This window comes from Coccinella septempunctata, chromosome 4, assembly GCF_907165205.1.
Source record: "Coccinella septempunctata chromosome 4, icCocSept1.1, whole genome shotgun sequence".
In the NCBI taxonomy this organism is placed as follows: Eukaryota; Metazoa; Arthropoda; class Insecta; order Coleoptera; family Coccinellidae; genus Coccinella; species Coccinella septempunctata.
Window position 1 is genome coordinate 4373400 of NC_058192.1, and position 16384 is coordinate 4389783.

The 16384-nt window shown below is 37.6% G+C and overlaps 1 non-coding gene across 1 annotated transcript; it reads left to right on the plus strand.

Moving 5' to 3' along the window:
* The first annotated feature begins 11863 nt into the window (after nt 1–11863).
* Nucleotides 11864–11935, plus strand: Trnaq-cug. Its single transcript has one exon. It is a non-coding gene; the product is annotated as a tRNA-Gln (tRNA).
* Nucleotides 11936–16384: the final 4449 nt, after the last annotated feature.

Consider the following 16384-nt stretch of genomic DNA (forward strand, 5'->3'; position numbering starts at 1 on the left):
CCAAAGCTTCGGATATCTCAGGTGTCCATTTTCGGCAACGAAAGATCTATAAGTACAGATAATCGAAAGATTGTATCTGTTCCATGGTTCCCGTTGAGGACACGATATCTTCGCTGTTAGTTCTCTGTTAGTAGGCGTAGATGGCCCATTGTTGGGTAATTGTGTGTTTTTTGTTTGAATGGGGACGTCGGGAACGCCTCAGATTTCATTCTGCTCAGCGTGAGATGCCACCTGGATCATAGTGATTTCCTGACGGACACTTACAAGACGAAATTCCTCTGCCTGCATCGATATCGCCGGTGTCGAAGACATAACTTTTGTTTATGGTATCTGATCTTGGTTTTATGACGTCGTCCGTTGTTTGACATGAAAAGCGATGGCTTACAACGTTTATTTGTTGGTTCTTTAACGCATGAGGTATTTTGTTTGGTCCTGAGAGCAGGTTGACGTTGCTTGGGCCGAAAATATGCACATATGAACCTAGGATTCTGGTCCAAATGAACTGAATAGACGAGACCAAGGAAGGTCACGCTAAAACACCAAAATTTTCAATGAGATAGCCGAAAAAAATACTTTTGTCTGTCTCTACTGTAATTAAGCAAAGAAATTCTTCCATAATTTACTTTTTTTCCGAATAATATGTCAGAGTACAATTTTTCTTGAAGCTATCTGAATCTCGTTGAAAAACAGTAAATTATCAATGGTGGAAACAACATAGCAGTATGGAAAAGGAAAAAAAATACATTGTTTTGTTCGACAGGTCGAGTCGACAAAGAAATCAACACAAAATCTTCTGTTGAGTTGAGTACTATACAATGACATAATATATTAGACCCAAAAACTTATGATTAGGTCCGATACTTCCTTTTATACCAAGATGTATTGATATCTAGTCAGCCTAGACTAGTTCTTTGCATAAGGAAAATGTGTCAGTGTGAAGTTTGAGGTCAAAAAAGTAAACCAGAGTTACGCAATAAATTAAAAGAAAGAAGATGTCCACCGAAATTGTGAAAATCGAAAAATTGGAGTATCGAGCCATCATCAAGTACCTGTATTTAAAAGGGTTACGAGGTAAGCATATTTACGAAGATATGCTTAATACGATGATCAATGTCCTTCGTTATTCGACCGTGAAAAATTGGACTGCAAGCTTCAAAAGAGGTAAATTTTCTATTGAAGATGATGACCGAAAGGAAGGGCCAGTTTCTGTGTCAGTCCTTGAAAATATCGAGGCAGTTCAGGACATGATTTTATCAGACCATCGAATTGGGCTAAAACGGATCTCTGAAGCACTGAATATTTCATACGAACGCGTTCATCAAATAGTTCACTCAATTTGGACATGAGACAAATTGCTGCAAAATGAACCCCCAAATGTTTGAATGTTGACCAAAAGCGTGAAAGAGTAGAAGCATCGCGTTCGATCTGTGCTCGATTTGAAAACGATGTAGACTTCTTAAACCGAATTGTTACTATGGATGAGACTTGGGCACATTTCTGCGATCCAGAAACAAAGCAACAATCTATGGAATGTCGACACTTTGGTTCTCCAAGACCTGAGAACTTTCGTGTCCAAAAATCTGCTGGTAAAGTTCTTGCTTCAGTTTTTTGGTATTGCCAATCCCAACACTGTGACTAATGACCACTCTATGGGAAAAATTAAAGAGAAAAGGCGCGGAAACCAATACAAAGGTGTTTTGTTTTTGCAGGACAACGCCCCTGCACACAAATCTCATGTTGCCATGCAAAAAATTCGTGATTTAGGGTTTGAATTACTAGAACACCCCCTCACTCATCAGATTTGGCTCCATCCGACTATCATCTCTTTCCTCACTGAAAAAAAGTTTAAAAGGTCGTAAATTTACTTCCAACGTGGAGGTAATAAAAGCTGTGGAGGTCTGGTTTGCAAAGCAAGAAGAAACATTTTTTTGAAAGGTCTAGAGACATTGCAGGTTCGCTGAAATAAATGTATGCAATCAAGAGGAGAATATGTTGAGTAATAGAATATGTTGACACTGAAATTTTGTTTGGTTCTATAGTAGGCTAAGAATTTTTCAATATATCTTCGTAGTAAACATCGGATTCTATCAATTCAGACCAGAACGAAAGAGTGACTTACCAAATGTGTTGAATTGACGATACCATTTTTTTTCTTAAAAAAAGAAAGAATTTAGAGCTTCAATTATCTGATTTTCAATATATTTTTGGATCTGTAGAAAAGGATGATTTATAGGGAGCTCATCCTCCCTTACCTCCGCTCACGAGCCGCCATTGCATATCTCCCCTGTATATTGCGAGATCAAATGAAGGCCCAGATCAACGAATCTCTAACGGAGGTAGGTACTCCATACAGCATGAATGAAATTTGTCGGGATTTCGACAAGGGGAATTTGACCAATATTTCCGAACATTCTGATAACCGTAAAGTTCTCCTGGGTAAATACAATCAATCTTATCGCAGCATATTGCAAGTTTCATGCGGTAACAAAGAGGGTTCCCCAAATTAGTGATGGCACATTAAGTCTATAGCCATGCAAACACCATGCACGATCATCATCTGCGTCGTGTACATCTACCACCTCTCTCTCATCCCCTATGCAGGGATGGACTGGCCGCAATGGATATTGGAAAAACTCCTCTGAAGCCAAGGTCTTGACGATTTTTTTTGCCACTTTTCTTTTTGGAATAATCAAGGGACGAACATTTTTCCAGAATCTCTACGAAGGAATGTATATGCAAAGAAAAATATTCAGAGGATTGCTTAGGAAATAAATAAGAAAGTAGTGAAAATTGGAGTAAAAAGATGAAGAAAAATTTCTTCTGATACGTGCTGGGAGTTCAAAAGATCAATATTTATAACTTATGAAGCTGATATAAACACCAAAATACAGAAAAATGGATGAAATACCATCAAATTCCAACAATTATTGCTCTAGTAGAAGAACTTCATGATTCCAAAACAATAAGGAGTATACAAACTATGAAATAATAATAAAGTTCATTAGTCCAATAAAAGAAGTTTTTATGTTTTCATACTGTGGATGAATATTCAAATGGTAATGGTAATAATTTGTTCTTTCTTTTCTCTTATACCTTTTTATGTAGGTTCTCAGATTGGTGGCATAGTTCCAGTGTACTGTGAAATTGGATCAATAAAGTTTTTTATTATTATCTTTATTTTCTGTTGTTCTCAGTGAAAAAAAATTAAATCCCTATTGTCTGGACCTCTCAAACCAAATATTTCCCCGATAAAAACCTTCTATCTCCTACAATGTGAACGTACAATGGGCACAATGGTACAAAAGCGTAATACAACCCTGGACAAACATCCTGGAGGTATAATATCACTGTCCAAAAGTATTAACCATCAAACAACGTACGGATCCTAACTTCATACGGCTTTGAATTATTATAACGCTTACTCCTGTGAAACCCCGATTTCGAGGGTGGTTCGCGATCAACCCCCTAAAGCGCCCTTACCATAGGGCGCATTTTGGTGCGGACGGGACGTGTTGGATGTTTGTTGGTTGGATTAATAATGTCTATTGAGCGTGTTTTATTTCATTGTTGGTATTTGTTGTCTACTTTTGTTAGGTTGGCAATGTGTAAGTAGTTGCCATTGTTCGATATTTATTTTAGTAAGCTTGAATTGCATTCATGGGTTTTTTCCAAGGGATTATCGTGGGCCTTAATCCGTCTTTTATCTGTGGATTCCAGAATGAAAGACCGCGCTTGTTCAGCGTTAATACATATTACGAGGACAATTGACCACATTTCGATATTTTCGGGTGACTAGATAATCGAGAAAGGGATTTCGGGAGTATCAGATCGTTGAAAATCATCAAAAAACTTTTCAATATCTAGTGGATAATCAAAAACGAAGAAAGCACAGACGTCAGATCAGGAATTTAAACTTAAATTCACAACCAAAACGGTCAACCATAAATTTTTTTCAAACACAAAGTCTTCATCAACTATTTAAGACCATTTTCATCCCAAAATTGTAAGATGACCGTTGTACAATTCCTAGAAAAAAACGCAAAGAATTCATCAACTGTATCTCCAATACTATGCAGATTTCTGCAATTATGAAGCTTTGTAAAGGAGTAAGAAGAATACTTGTAATTTCTGCAATTTTCTTTTTGAAACAAATCAACAAAAACGTCAAAAACCGAAGGAAACTTTGGCTTTGAAGGGATGGAGTTGGTTAAGTTTTAAAGGTGGGCTTATTTCAGATGCCAACATGTTTGAGTATGGCTTATTGAGAACGAATTACTGTTTTCATTCTCCAGAGATTTGAAGCATCATATAAAACTGTGGCTTTTGTTTTTATTCTTTTCTTTTTCTCTGTATTTGTATGGTTGATCATTTCTAAGACTTCAGCACAGTCAAAGATAATATTATATGGTCGATGATTTCATGAGTTTTTGTTCGTTTTTTTCCGTAAAAAGGTTTTCTACCGTTTATTGAATAAATTAATAAATAAACATTAATTTACAACTTCATTTTATGAGCATGCATTGGAAAATGTATTGAACTGATAGAAAAGTTGAAAGTTGAAATTAGAGAAGAGTTTAGTGAAAGGAAATCCTTAATTGAAAGCTTGAAAAAATGTATTCAAATTCTGCAATGAATATCTAATAGAAAAACAGAATAGACAGTGTCCCCTAGAAGAATTTTGCCGCTATGACAGAGTTGTTCACCGAAAATGTTCGAAGATTGAACCATTTATAAGCAAATACAAATTTTTTCCTACTATAGATCGTATAAAAAAATTCTAATTATCAATGTTTAGTCAGAAAGCTAAATTACAGTAGTTACAATGATAAAAGTCAATTCCTGGATGTTTATTTGTACATGATACTGGAGTTTGCTGTATAAGCGCTCTATATTATGGTTTCCAGAGTGAAAATATGTCAATTACGAAACCGAAAACAACTTCCAACTTTATTTACAACCACGATAACAGCGTATAAGTGCCCCGATTGAAGAAAAATAACGCAGTAGGTAGAAACAACCATCCCCTGGTTGAAAATCATAAAGGGGTGTAGTCCAACTCTTTCAGGGAGATAAATCTCTCGCTGAAAGCGGAATAGGGAGCATGGTCGAGAACAAAAGATATAATTGGTCGAGTTTAGAAGGGCCTGGTTGGTTGAAAATCCTTTCGACACAGGGATGGTAGTTCTGATGAATCATCTAGAGCTAACCTCATCATTAGCAATTTTAGTAGATACCATTTGCCTGGAAGTTTAAAAATCGGAAAGAATAACTATTCTTGATTGCCTATTTCCATTGAAGAATGCATCATATAAGATAATTTCAGAATATTAAACCACAATAAAGGGTATCTAATATCACATTACAAAATCAATGTGAATTTTTCTCGATATCTTAACATCTTTATTTAACCTGTGGTCTGTGTAAAATTCAAGAGGGTGTGAAATTTTTTCCTCTGCCCAATTCCTCAGGTTCATTATCCGAAATGAAAAATGCACATTCAGCCATTCAGCGTCCTGTTGTGCATCATTGTTGCCCTTGAATGATAACAGTGAACTCGGCAGATGATTGCAATAAAAAACTTTACGGCCGCAATAAGTCTCACAGGGCTGTAATTCATATTTCTTGGGGTAATTAAGGACCCACCAATAAAACAGGAACCGCCAACGGAAGAAAAGAAAAAGAATAATGCCAGTTTCTGGGTAAGTCACCCCAGATGAGTTTTATACTTTCTTGCCGCCGGAATTACGGGTCCTTTATGGAATCCTTTGATAACAGGTAGGCTTTCTCTGTTGGTGCATTGACAGTTCGAGTATTCGGAGAAGGAAAGCAGCTTAAACAGCCCATTATAAATTTTGGGACGACCAGGAAAATTGGCATGGTGCTATAAAATGCGTGAAAGGTAAATGTGGCGTTGCAGACGTCAACTGATCGTAAATAACAAGTGAATAATTTATGCTTTATCCTTTGACGGTTGTACGGACAAATTCGGTTTTTGTAGTGACCCTAGTAGGTAAATTGGGGGATTGTTGTTTGAATACTTTGGATAATTAGTGACTGCTTTCAAGTTTCTTGCACGCGTAAACGTCAATTTCACTTTTTGAAAGACGCTATTGTCAGAATGACCTCAAACTAGAAAATGATTATAACCCTTCAACGCTCCATCTCAGTTCAACTAAAATTTTTGGTATTTCTTGAAATATATTGGGAGAAAAGAACTATAAAACAAGTACATATGTATTTCAAGTAACTTCTGAAAACTTCCCACATTTTTTTGTTATTTTCCGAGTGTACTCTTGAAACTTTATATTCACTATTATTGAATTTCATTTGAATCTATTAGGTATCTACAGCCCATTTTGGAGTAGGATGTTGAGAAGGCCCTAGCCCTAGGTTAGGATCTAAGTTTATATGTATTTATCCTCATATTTTGACCTCTAGAATCATCTCCTGATAACATCAACCAATGGAGCCTTCATCTTATGTGCACAGAATGAAAACTATACTATAATTTTTCATTTTGCAAGGATCTTCTGAATATTTTTATTTATATCTAGAGGAAATTATGCTAATGTCTAGATAAAAGAATTGATCTTTTCCTCAGCATAACCATTCTAATAAACACCAACAATTTCATTTCGGATTCGAATCCGATTCGAGATATTCGCTGTCCAAAGATGACCGCATATAATTTTTCAGGTGAGTCGATAGGACTAATGAATACGACAAATAAATAAAATTAACACCCCGATGTAAATGGACAATGGAAAATAAGAGTGATAAATTAAATCGTAATTTCCATACGTGGAATTCCTATTGTGGACGATAGAAGAGGCTGTTTGGTCGTGAAGGGGCAGTAGCTGTAAAAGCACTCTGGTCCAGGACAAGTCATAATAAATATTAATATTCGAGGTGTGAGAGTAGAGCCTCAGCGGCGGTTTACAGTGGCGGGGACTACATCTGAATTTTATTTATTCATCATTGTATGTATTTCTTGAACCTACGCGTACGAGCTACCGGAAAAAATATATTTCACCATCAAGTTGAATGAGAATTGGAAAGTGTCAGTCAATGTTGATCATGCCTGGTAAACTTTTCACTAAAAAGACTGATGGTTCGTAGTGCCATGTGAACGAATGCCATCCCCTAGGAAAAAAGTGGCATTTCCTATGGAAATTTCAGATTTTGTAATATTGAATATTTTTCCTTACATTTCAGAGGAACTTCTTCCAATTCTGTTTACCATGAGACCTTCTTCCTGAAGGATTCAATTCCTACAGATTCGAGAATCGGGATTCTGGTTGGAAATCACATCTGTAGCTTTCAATTTAATCCACAAAAATTCATTAATCATTACTTGATAGAACAATAAATTGATATCTTGTTAGCCTAGCCCAGTTTCATGCATAAAAAAATATTTCGTTACCATAGCAACGAACAATAACTCATTAGAAGTGTCAGTGTGAAATTTGAGGTCGAAGAAGTAAACCAGAGTTACGCAATAAATTAAAAGAATGAAGATGTCCACCGAAATTTTGAAAATTGAAAAATTGCAGTATCGAGCCATCATCAAGTACCTGTATTTAAAAGGGTTAAGAGGTAAGCAGATTTACGATAGATATGCTCAATACCCTTGGTGATCAATGTCCTTCGTATGCGACCGTGAAAAATTGGACTGCAAGCCTCAAAAGAGGAAAATTTTCCATTGAAGATGATGACCGATCAGGAAGGACAGTTTCTGTGTCAGTCCCCGAAAATATCGATGCAGTTCATGACATGATTTTATCATATCGTCGAATTGGGTTTCAACGGATATCTAAAGCACTGAATATTTCATACGAACGCGTTCATCATATAAATCACGTCAATTTGAACATGAGAAGAATTGTTGTAATATGGATCCCCAAATGTTTGAATGTTAACCAAAAGCAAGGGTAGAAGCATCGAGTTCGATCTGTGCTCGATTTGAAAACGATGTAGACTTTATAAACCGAATTGTTACTATGGATGAGACTTGGGTACATTTCTACGATCCAGAAACAAAGCAACAATCGATAGAATTGCGACACTCTGGTTCTCCAAGACCTAAGAAGTTTCGTGTCCAAAAATCTGCTGGAAAAGTTCTTGTTTCAAGTTTTTGGGATTGCCATGGAGTAATCATGATGGATTTTCTGGATAAGGGTAGAACAATAACCGGAGATTACTATTCGACATAACTGACCACTCTACAAGAAAGAATCGAAGAGAAAAGACCAAACATGTTTTGTTTTTGCAGGACAACGCCCCTACACACAAATCTCATGTTGCCATGCAAAAAATTCGTGATTTAGGGTTTGAATTACTAGAAGACCCCCCTTACGCACCAGATTTCAGTGAAATTTTCATCCTTCACATAAATTTCCTTCGCTCACAATTAAGCGTTAAGTTAGTAAGGATTTCCAGGACTATTCTCCGCCATTGGCTGTAACAGCGAGGCATCTGGTATTCCGTCTTCACGGCATTGGATTTCTCTCACCTGCTGCAATAAAACCATAAATATTTGTACAGAATTACCGCTTTTTGTACCGAAGAAACGCATATATAATGCATTACATTTATTGTAGTATTCTATCATAGGTTGCCGTATATCACTGGTGCGAATGCTTTGTGATGACGACAATTTATAGTGCAGGATACTGCTAACAACCCAGTCTTTTTGATGTATACGAATACTAACAACGATCATTAGGAGTATGGAATCGCGGCAGCAAAGTCAGATGGAAAAGAAGTTTGTTTTGATAATATACAGGGGTTTTTGTACAGGCTTATGAAAATACCTTTTTATGATGATGAATGATTTATGGCTCCGATGTTACAGGTTGCTGTAGTGCAAAGAAGTAAAGGAAAAAATCTCTTCATGAAACATCGGTAAATCGGCCTTAGAAGTTGTTATAGAATCTTGGCCACAGCATCCTGTCTATTCTTCTGGCATCCCCGTTGATGATTTCATCTCTCGCTCAGCCATAAGGAAAACTGAGGCCACTGCGGCATCCTTAGCGATATACTTCACTCAGTTTATTGTTGGATCTACTTGATCCTGGATGCCAATGATGAAGCCCTCTATCTCGGGAAACAACAGTAGTTAGACGCAGATATGTCAACGTAAGCATGGTTAACCTCTATCTGGCGTTTTCCATGCAAAGATTTGCCAACCAATTTCCGCATTTTGCTTTCTGCAGTCTGCAGAGTGTTTTACAATGTCTAAGTGATGTTGCAGCTTCAACAGGGTAGAATTATCAGCATCACAAACTACTCAAGAACAAGCAGCCTTGTTCAGGAAATATTCTCGGAATACGCAAATTTGTCATTTCCACGAGAATAACAGATAAATATTTTCATTCACTCTGTCTAATTGTCTACCTTATCGTTCAATTTCCATAATCAATCCGTTTGTGCCACGCAGAAGGATGGTACAGTCGCATTTCCAAATCGATACCACTTCACAGGATTAACGCCCATTAATTCTTTAGCCCGATTCGTTGTTCTCGAAACTATAAACAAACCACTTCGTTTTGTGCGTCGTAAATCAGCGTAGGAAATAATATAAACCATTATAAATATTTGGTCGAACACGGTTCATAACCGAACGTCTTCTTACGCTAGTACCTCGCTGTTTATCCTCGTTCCCGGCATTGTACTGGCTGCCACGAAGTGTTCAAATGAATGAAAATCCTAAAATTACGAGCATGCATAAATAGCATATAAATGCTCGTGTGTGACATGTCGGGAAGCAGTAGATCAAGTCGCCCATGCATACGAGAGTGTGCCCAAGTGGGCTCTGGACTGTCCACTCGGAGGAATCGACCATTTGGGCAAAACATAAAACGAAATTCGAATGTGCTGGGTTAAAGTTTAGACTCTTCATTTGTGTCAGAAAGTTTATAGGCCAACAGTACCTTTCTCCTTCTTCCAATTCAGATCAAACTGTCAAATTGTAGGCTCTGGTATCAAAAACATTGCACTGAAGGGAAGGATCAAACTAATAGGTATATCGATGGAGCACAAATGAATCTAGGCAAGATCTCTCCATAAGTATCTTCAAAGATCTTCATTGATTGATTGTCATAAATAAAAGACAAAGCTTAGTTACCCTTCACATATTGGAAAACTTCTTTAAACCCACATACAGACTGCTCTGGTCAATACTGAGTCTCACCAATGTGAGTTTAGTGTACCCACCCTCTATCTGGAGATTCTGAGATCTAAGTCTTCTGAAGCATGGTATTGGATGCTCTAATCCACCTCTCATAGAGTTTGGCCAAGTGACAGGAAGACTTTACCCTAACCATAAATAAATTTGATCACAATACATATCACAAATGAATCTAGGCAAGATCTCCCCATAAGTTTCTTCAAAGATCTTCATTGATTGATTGTCATAAATACAAGACAAAGCTTAGTTACCCTTCACATATTGGAAAACTTCTTTGAACCCACATACAGATTCTGCTCTAGTCAATACTGAGTCTCACCAATGTGAGTTTAGTGTACTCACTCTCCATCTGGAGATTCTGAGATCTAAGTCTTCTAAAGAATGGTATTGGATGCTCTAATCCACCAGTTAAAGAGTTTGGCCCAAGTGACAGGAAGACTTTACCTTAACCATGACTAAATTTGATCTCAATACACAATGATATCAGTTTTTCATTGCTGATTAAGCTCAACCACCTATAGTTCCATGTTCCATTAACTTACATAGATCTTCTATAAGTATATAAAACTGAATCACAATCACAAATTCTTTTCAGTCTGCTTGAATCTCTTCAATAAAGAAGTGCCGATCAAGGACGAACAGTTCTTATGCTGATACACCCTGGTATATCATGAAAACAGGGGCTGGCACACAGAAAAGAACACAACCTATCCATCTATCGGCATTTATAAGCTAAACAATTCAGTGTAACAATGTTGTCGGTGAAAAGAATGCCCTAACAATGAACCGGAAACCTTTAAAACGTGTGAGAGAAACCATTTGATGCCACAAAAGGTGTGGTCAGTTTTCACAGAAAACAAAATATGTCTTCAATGTATCCTCCCTGCTCTTCTACCTGCTTCCACGGCATTCCACCGGGAGTTGTCATTGATACAGAATGTTCTTTTTGATACTACTCTCTCACGTAGAATGGCCTTTATTCATCCTGTTTTGTCACTGGCTGCATTCAAGCCTTACACGACGATTGTAGGTTGGTATAATGTGATAATGTGGACAGATTTCTCGGTACTTAAAGAGGGTGGTTTTGGGAAGGAAAAAGGATGTGTTTCAGTGTTCATTGTAGAGGTGTCTTTTGGTACTCAGGAAATGAAGAAAGTGGTTATTTTCTTTAACCGGGGAATTGTGAGCTACCGGATTGAACGGTGGGAGGTGCTTTCGAGAGTAATTTTTCATCTTTTTTCACGTATTGAGTTGGCCATTGCCAGCTTGTATTATCCACTGAAAATATCAATGAAACTCGTCATTAAAGTATTCCTTCTTTAGTTTCAAAGTAATGTTTACATAAAGCACACCCTTTCCCCCCTTCTTTTCACTTTTTTAACATTCTTCCTTCAATATATATGATATCACATCAAGAAAAATTAAAATAGATCAATATCTTGACGTATCATGATTAATGATCAGTGTATTTTCAACGGATTATTTCTAATTTTTGATTTTTCGTGAACCTGTCGTTTGATATTTTTATTCTCCATCACCTTTTATGCTGCTGACTGGAAGTGAACAAATCAAATAAAATTTCATTTTTATTGTTCGACTTCAACAGACTTCGAGAATGAATCTCTTAAAACTCTGAACTCTGAAGATGTATCAAAATCTAATCGAAACTATCAAGGTTCCATGGTGTAATGGTTAGCACTCTGGACTCTGAATCCAGCGATCCGAGTTCAAATCTCGGTGGAACCTAAATTTTTGGTTCGTTAGAAAAGGAATTATACCTTACCCACTTATGATAATGGCTTATTTTGAAAAAGAAGCACTCAAATAGATTCCGTGAAGGTGCTCTATTTGTTAACTTTGATATGAAAATTTTTCAAGCGAAAAAATTTTTTTCGACAAAATAAATTTAAAAATGCATTTTTCAAAGGTGGAAGAATGACCTACAGACCATTTTAAGGTATGAAGAAACATCTATGATGGAGCCACATTTCCTATCGAAAACTTAAAATCCAAAATTGATGAGCTATAATTAGATATTATGGTTGAGTTTTTCCCTTCCATCAATGATTCTCTGCCTTCATATAACATTTCCAATCTTTGGTGGGGCGCTCTTAAAAGAGACTAATTCATATTCTTTGATCCTTGTTCTTAATGGCCTCCACCACTGCCTCAACACCACGTCGAATCGTAGAAGGGCTGTGGCTGAATCCATTAAGAAAATCTACCTATATAGTCAACGATGAATTTCAAAGACCAGCCGGTCATTCTCGGCGCCGAGATGTCTGAAAGGAACAGACCTCGATTGACCACCATTCAGACTACCACCCTCTGCATTTTTTAAAACGCACAGGTGTACTGTGAATGACGTTTCCCTTCAGAAATTCCGTCGTGCGTATGACGCGGCTAGAAACCACGAGAAATCAGCGGCGGGTGTAGATGTATTGAATTGATGTGGCCGATACTAAAACTACAACTACATCCATAATTAAACTAGAACATGTGATTTAGTTTCTCGTTCCAGAAATTCGCAAGATTAAATTTTCAATTTTTTGTGAAATAATTTTTATGTATTGTTAAAAAACAGAGCCTTTCTCTATTGGGATTTCATGAATTATGCGTCAATACTGAACATTTTTTCATTGAGGAAAGCAAGGATGTTTTTTGTTAGTTTATAGTAAGTTTATTTATAAAGATGTGTTGGAAATATTTTGAAAAATCTTCGGTTCGACTCTAACCATTGAATACTCCAAGCTCTAACCGAAGATTAGCCTATTATATCTACTGATGAAAACATGGAGGTATTTTAAGCAGATTTGGCAGCAGAAGAACAGAGCATCGTTAGCATAAGATGCGTTGATATAAACCTGAGAGAAACTATCAGGAATGTGACATAATGATCCATTCTGATAGTCTGCCGCTATCAAATGAACTCAAAGCAGTCAAAGCTGTTTGTGAAGGGCTGAAGAAAAATCAGTGAAATGGGCAAGAACAACAAGGTTTCTTTGGTTTGAGTTCCTGTTCACTTTGCTCTAAAATCAAAGGAGGCAAGCACACTAGCTACAAAGGCAGCACATACGTCCCTATTGGCCCAGAGCCTTTCTGTGGTATAGGAAGTATAAGAAGGAAGAAACCAAAAGAGTAACAGTCTGGAGGGAAAAGATCATTCCAAAAAGTTCCTCCGGAAATTTGAAACTGCCAAACCCAAGAAGTATTTGAATCTCAGTGAGAGTAAGCTATGTGTTTCCTCACTGGCTTCCTCAAAGGAAATTGTAGCCTCACAAAGCATATAGTGAAGAATGGGCTCATCAGAAACCAAAGAGTGTAGATTCTGTGGGTAAGAGAAAGAAACTCCTGTGCTCCTGGTTACAAATGCCTCTCCTTTGCAAGGAAAAGTGGCAAGAAATGCCTTGGACAAGAAAATTAAAGGAGGAATGTGAACTAGAGACTGGAGACTCAAGCTCATTGGATCTATGGAGGTGGAGGGCGAGCTGTATTTGTTAGAACAGCTCTGATGGGGGGCAAAATAGACCTTAACGTCGCGATGGAATGTAACCCCCTCACTTAGTTATAAAATATAAACAAAACAAAGCATGAGTGTTGAGAAACTAGCAATTCGATCTCTGCTGAATCCGCGTTTCAAGTCGTAGGGTGAAACATCACCCATTGGCTCACAGGGACCAGTCTAGGGTTTAAATAACACTTTCAAAATTGAATTTTTTCCCCGTCGTCGTAGCCCTCCCCACCCCGTTGACCCGCCACACAATATGATCGCAAATACGAGAAGAATATGTCATTTCAATCTGGTGCATAATGCCGGCTCAATAATTGACCAAAATCCCCAGGCGCTAGGTCCCGTCACTTGCATCTATCCAGGCCGCAAGCACGACGTTGAGCCCTTTATTTCCTCCTCTATTTACATTTATAAAGGACCTCGGAAACGATAATGGGGATTTTTGCCATCGCCGTAAGTGTTCGCAAGTGGATTTGCGCGAGAATGAATCGGCATAGGGAAGATACGACTGCACGAGGTGTAATCAGTAGGAGGTTTGTTTGTTATGTCTTGCTGATGATGTGTTAGTAAAGAGATTAAGTCGAGTGAAGGGTTCCTCTTCTTGAGAATTCCGCCATTCAACGGCTCACTGTCTGTGATTTTGATTATGATGAGTGCTCGTGAAGGTTGGTGCCCTTCAGGACGGTTCATATTGCGACGATCTGGTCCCGATGCGTATGAAAGTTCCTCTCATTCAGTTCATTCGACGTTTTTGTGCGGGAAGAATATGTTGAGTATTCCAATTTACTGAATTGAAACGGATCTGAAAAGATGACGCTTTCATCGTTGAGTCCTGATGAATAACACTGTGACAACAGTCGCGTCTATTGAAAAGTTCTGTAAATTATTCGCGCGTTTTTATTACATGATGCTTTTGCTCGCCTGTCACTAGGAACCTACTAGACTTAGAGTTTCAGCCACAAAATTCGAAAATTGAAGATAGTTGGGCAAAATTACGCCTCTTTCTTTGATACTATAGTTGGGGAGCCGAAGAGGGAAATTCGGGATTTACTCGAGCGTGCCAGATTAAGGGGACATAGCTTGGACCCTGTAGAGTACCTCTACCAAAAATTAGACATATGTATATAGGATGAATTGTCTAGGACAGCCTGTCAAAATAGTTAAAAAAAAAACATCATTGTACATACTCGAGCGTGCCATATTAAGATATATGTGGTTAATTACATGTTGAAAAGTATATATTCACTTAATCTGACAATTTAAGCCTGTCGAAAATGTGTGGGAGGGCGCCAAAGTTGCAAAAAAAAAACGTCACGTGTACATTCTCGAGCGCGGTGGCGTTTTTTCTTATTTTGAAGCTAATGATTCAAGAATAACGGAAAAAATATAATCTGACAGTTTTAGCAAGCCGAAACAATAAAAATTGGCCATAAAAGTCACAAAAATCAGTTTTTTTGAATTATCTCCTTCCCTGGGCTTCGAATCTTTTTCGCATTCATCATAAAAGTTGTAGAGCATAACATTTTCTACAAATTTTGTCCCAATCAATTTTTTCTACGTTCAAGCGTTTTTAAGATATATGGCGAATAATGCGAAGTGTTTAGCGATACATGCTGAAGCGAAAATTCACTCGTTGGAAAATAGTACATTCTAAGGTTCAGTCAGAGACTAATTTCGAAATTGTCATCATAGAAATACCTTGTCATTTTGACAATTGGATGAACTGGGATTCTACATTGACCTTGCCCTTTCGCATGTGTGGCTAAGCTCCTCGTCCTTATCGCCCTCTAACTCGAGAACGGTTGAGAGAATTTGAAATTGCTTCAGACCAAAGTTGTGTAGAATTTTATTATCTACAACTTTCATAATGAATGCAAAAACAATTGGAGCTACAGGCAGGGGAATATTCGAAAAAAAAAAGGAGTTTTATCATCTTCAAAGTGTCAGATTAAGAAAACTCCTCCTGATTAGTGTCAGATTAATGGGTTAACACGTCTACAACACCGAGATTAACCATTTGTATGAAAATCTGACACGCTCGAGTACGTACAAGTAACAAGGACCGTTGTGACCTTGCGTCACGTCCAAATTGTCAGTCCCTTGAAAAGTAGCTTCCTTTGAGTCCAATTAACTCGTCCTCCAAAAATCTGACACGCTGGAATTTTTTTTTTTACCATTTTCAACTCTTCCGTACGGACAGTCCCACCGCGCAAACTGTCAGATATGCATGAATTCATTATCAGAGACACGTAGGGCATATACAGTATCTTAATCTGACACGCTCGAGTATGTACACCTGACGATTTTTTTTTACATCTTTGAGACCCTGCAGACGCTTTCCCCACTGCTGAAAGTTCATACATCATAGAACCTTTTCTTCTTTCTACCATCTTATCTTCAAAATCCACGACGCTCGAGTAAATCCCGATTCAGCATCGTTGGCTCCTCAACTATTATGACTCCGAATTTTTACGACAAATATCAGATAAACTGCACCTAAGATCATCGTTTAAAAATTTCAACAATATTGCTATATGAATTTTCACCATGGCTGCTGTCCTGTTCCCCAGTTATAGGATGAAAATAGATAGCACCCATAAATATTTCTATAATTTCCCCGGCTAAAAAGTCTCAGAACAATCGATTCGTCAAGGCAAACATGAACAGGAAAGTACCCCAACCGA